Genomic DNA, 4,727 nt, shown 5'->3' on the forward strand with positions numbered 1-4,727 from the left:
CCATTACAGTGCATGAGATGCATAAATCCGAGTGATGTTAGTACATGAATTTAATTGAGTTGGGTTTTAAAGTAACTATCCATGATACAGACTCAAACTGCATCTTTATTGAAGGGTCCCTGGCACAGACAACCAGATGAAAAGTGCCTAAAAGCATATAGCTTAACTACCCACCCACTATTTGCTAGGATTCCATTATTATCTGAATCTACAAAATTCTCTCTCTCTCTCTTATCCAAATAAGAATATAATGGTTCAACACACTTACACAGAACCCAAATTGTAGAGGCCCCAAGGCCACAATTGCGGTACAGAAAACAGCAGTTGCAGCACTCCCCTGTGCATCAGAATCTTTCTTGCCTTTGTTCCTATGTTTCCTTATTTTGTTGTGCTTAGTACCATGATGCAGCAAGGGTTGCCTTAAATTACCATTCTCATCTATTCCCTTCTCCAAATCATTCTTAGGTTGTTCCATTAGGTTTCCAATGGCTCAAATTCTTAGAATTTTCAATATTACTTAACAAAATTGGGTATTTATCTATAACATCAATACTCAATGAAGAATAATATCCGCTGCTCAGATGATGGTTCTCTCCATAGAATTTAAGAAATCTAGATGATGAGATACCAAAGGGTTTTCTCTAGATATAACAATCCTGCAAAAGCCGCGAGTCTACTCTTCAACACCATATTCCTTGACCGCACAGACGATTTGCCTTTATGGGCATACTGTGAATGAGAAGTACACGTCATGTGTGACTGTTTTTCACTCTCTAGATTAAGATTTTATCGAGAATTACCAGATACGACATCCTGAGTGGAAAACTTTTGTTTTGTGGTTGTGATGTGAACAACAGTCACACATGACAAATATTGTTTGGACAGGGATTGTTTATTACACAGGATTGCATAGCAGGAGATCTGGTTCTGTTCTGTAATCCTATTGCGGACACCATGAAAGAAGGAGAGGCTCTAGACCATATCAGTTTAGGGATGTTGTTCATGTCTCGGCTTTAAAGAGCTACCTGCTACCAACTCAAACTATTAGTTGCTTCTAGTCTCCTTTATTATTAAATGTGTTTTGTATTTTAATATATTGCATAGACACAAAATTTTGAGTGCAATTACTTCTCCAGATTTCATGTTTTTCATGATCTACTAGTATCACTTTGGCAGTTGGGTGTTCATAAACGTATGTTGTGGAAATGTATTCTGATAATATTCACTTTAGAAGTTGCATTCATGGTTGTTAGCCATGTTTTACATTGTCCAGTGACTGGAGCTTCTTCCCTGGTCATCTCAATTTTAGCACTATGATTTGATGCCAGCCTTGATCACAATTCATTGCAAGCTGCATTTTTGGTCTGAGTCAGCCTTTCTTATCTTGGATAACGTGTCTTTCTTATGTAAATATTTATGCTTTTCTAGATGTTCTCTACTACCTCTTCTTACTTCATGATGTCAATTTAATATTGACTGAGGTTTTTGGGTTGTAACACTTAAATCATTCTTAACTTCTCACTCAAACAATAGTCTTTTCATCCATTTGTAATCTATTTATCCCATGTTTCTAAAAAGCCCCTTTCTTTGGTGATTGTCGTGTATGGCTATATAATTCTTTCTGATATTTACATGTCAATCCCATTTGATTGTTTGGTTCAATATATGAATCATGAAGTCAAATATGCATAAGTAAATGTCTGTTATAGTCATAATCTCATCTAGTGTTTTAAATCACATTTATTTAGAATAAGATAGGACAAGGTGAAGCAATTAACTTATCAGACATCAGCATAAACCTTTTGGACCATGCATTTCCAATATGTATATCATGATTGTAAGTACTCACTTGATCCAGAAGGTGATATGAAAGATCTCTCATTCTATCATCAATAATACCAGAATGTCCATGCACATGAATATTCAACAGCAACCCTAGAGCATTCAAGTAAACCTGAGAACCCAAAAGACAGCCGATTGCAAATGAAAACCAAGAGCAAGTAATCTTAAGAATATATTAGACCAGGTCACTCTCCCAATTTAGCAAAAATGGAGAAAGGTTATTGTAATCATGACTTGTGAAGGATCAACATTCTCTCTTTGCAAAGAAGCCAAGATATGGGAGTCATATATATGGAGCACTTTACTCAAATGTGCATGGCCTTCCAAGTAACATAACGCTAGATGCCACCAATTGTGAGTATACCTGGCACCCTAAAATATGTCAGTTCTTGATCGAACCCACTTTGCAAACTACCTACCATCTGTAATGTATGGATCACTGAACAGTGATAGAAGAGGGAAAAGACTACTTCACATGAATGAACAGCAAGCATTCCATGAATCCAAACATGTTCATAAATTGGACTACCTCCTTAAAGCGACATTCATGATGAAACACATGACATAGCTGTACCAAAAACTAATGGAGATCAAAGACATGTTGTAAAATGATTAACACAAATAAAGTAGGTGCCCCCAACCAAAACAAAATACTATTTTTCAAATGCAATGCAAAAAATAAGCCATCAATCTTGGATAAAATTTAAAATACAGCATGCTAAGTGTCTGCTATTTTGTGGCACACACCGCATGCTGAGACCATGGGTCATCACTTTTGATTGTCAAGCCTTTCCTTGAAGCCAATTCTGCATCCCCCATTCACCCAACCTCTAGTAAAGAAAATGAAAGCATTCCATATATATAGTTTTCACCTCGATTTGCTGGCAAAACCTGCCTTGATAAGTGAGAATCTATGAATAGAAAATCTCAGACTCTTCTAAACATATAATTTTCAGATTGAAAGGTAGAGTGTAAGAGAAATGTCCTGACTCTTGTTACAGGCTAACTTCTATTGATTGTTTAATTCTTTTCTGGCATGCATAGTAGATAAAAAAACCTAGAAGGAAATGAAAGAATATCTTTCTTAACTGCTCACCAAAGCAATTTTCAATTCCATAGAAAACCCCGTATGAGAAAATTGAATCATCATGCATCTTTTATGAGATACACCATATGTTTTTTGAAATACCATTCAATTAGATTAGTAATAAATATAATAGGTCTCTAAAACTTATATACCACGTCAAGGTCTTCAGAATGCGTATTAGACATATACCTGACAGAAAGGGGAAGCAATACCTGCTCTACAAGCTGAAGAGAAAGATCAGGTCGGCCAATGTAAAAGCAAAGCACCTGGGTTCTTTTCAGTGACACCAAATCCTTTGGGAAGTCCTTCAGGAGCTGCAAAGAAAAATAAGTTGTTATTTCAGAAATTGACACTCCTCACAAACAGATTAGAAAAACCCCATTTTATTCAAAATTCATACTTCTTGCTAGCTAGTTATTAATCATAAAAATATAGCAAAACTAATGAAGGAGAAAAGATGCAAGTGTGTGACAAAGTACTACATCGAATGCAGTATGGTTGTATCCAAAAAAGAATCTATCATTGGAACTACCCAAGGAACTGAAAATAACAACAGAAATATGATAGGAGTGAAACTCAAAAGATAGAAAAAAGAAAAGAACGAAACTAGTGGAGGCACCTGCACACCCAATGGGTGGATTGTACTTGCAAATCAGGATTAATGGACAAATCTTCTCCAAAGGAACTTTTTGATTGTATTTCTGAAATGATAAATGTTACAAATGAAAGGGGACTCTTTATACCAAATGAGGTGGAAACCCTAAAACTTAAAAGCTCTAGTTACTAATAAAAGTGATAATACCCTTATTACACAACAATGGCATTTTACAGATATCAAAATATGGTATTATAAAGACCTAAGACAAGAACATTATTACAAAATTATGAGCTTACAGAAAAAATAGCTTATTTATATTATGTAATGTCTAAAAGATTATGTGGTGAGGTATACAGCATGCCCTCACTTTAAAAAGTTTTATCCCTATCTCTAATCAAATCAGTAGGGTTGTTGAGGTCCATGCAACCTACTCTGACTGACACACACAAGATGAGGGCCCACTGTCACCCAAATCCCCAGTCTTTAAGCCCAGCTACCTCCTTGATGGCTATGAGAAGATTCCTTTAGAATACCTCACCCAATCAATAAGATTAATGCCTTAAATTGGATCTATGGGTGAAACAGAGGAGTTAACTATTTGTTGTCCTACTAGCTAACTATGTATGAATTAAGGTGGGTAATTACTAATAGATTATGATGGTCACCTTTTTATAGGACTTGTGTAAATTAATACATGTAATAAGCAATGGCTTTTTAGGTAGGCATATAAGGTGTCAAGTTTGGAAGTTGAAAGGTTAGTTTTATGAAGTTGCAATTGAATACAATATTGACATCTAAAAACATATGTAACCCTACAAGGATGGATGAACTTTCCAAATAATAAAGTTAATATTATTATCAGTCTTGCAAAGGGAATATATTGCCAATGCTCCAGAAATAAACTTATCTGAAATATAGAGGAAGATATTGGAAATCATTGGAAAATATCAGCACACATAAACTTGGACTGAAAGCTCAGAACATATTGGAAACATTGGCACCCTGAAAAACTCAAGAAAAATTGGAAATATCAGAAGAATTTGTAGATTTTTTCAACATTGATTATTATCATCTCTTTCTCTCTGTTTTATGTGTACATTATCTGAAATTTGAAGTTTTAAGCAAATGATCTGCATACATAATTTTGTTGATACAATGTCCAATGGCAAAAATTAGAAGGGAATCCTTTGTAGGAAACTA

General features: G+C 35.0%; 1 long non-coding RNA gene across 1 annotated transcript; it reads right to left on the minus strand.

Annotated features, from left to right (window-relative positions):
- Positions 1-1,849: 1,849 nt before the first annotated feature.
- On the minus strand, positions 1,850-2,356 carry LOC149197357 (uncharacterized). Its single transcript, XR_016254182.1, has 3 exons — positions 2,318-2,356; positions 2,077-2,206; positions 1,850-1,954 (listed from the first exon to the last, which is right to left on the minus strand). It is a non-coding gene; the product is annotated as an uncharacterized LOC149197357 (long non-coding RNA).
- Positions 2,357-4,727: the final 2,371 nt, after the last annotated feature.

Source organism: Pinus tabuliformis, chromosome 2_2 (genome assembly GCF_031772625.1).
Source record: "Pinus tabuliformis cultivar Carrire ecotype Pingquan chromosome 2_2, CPIR1, whole genome shotgun sequence".
Lineage (NCBI taxonomy): Eukaryota > Viridiplantae > Streptophyta > Pinopsida > Pinales > Pinaceae > Pinus > Pinus tabuliformis.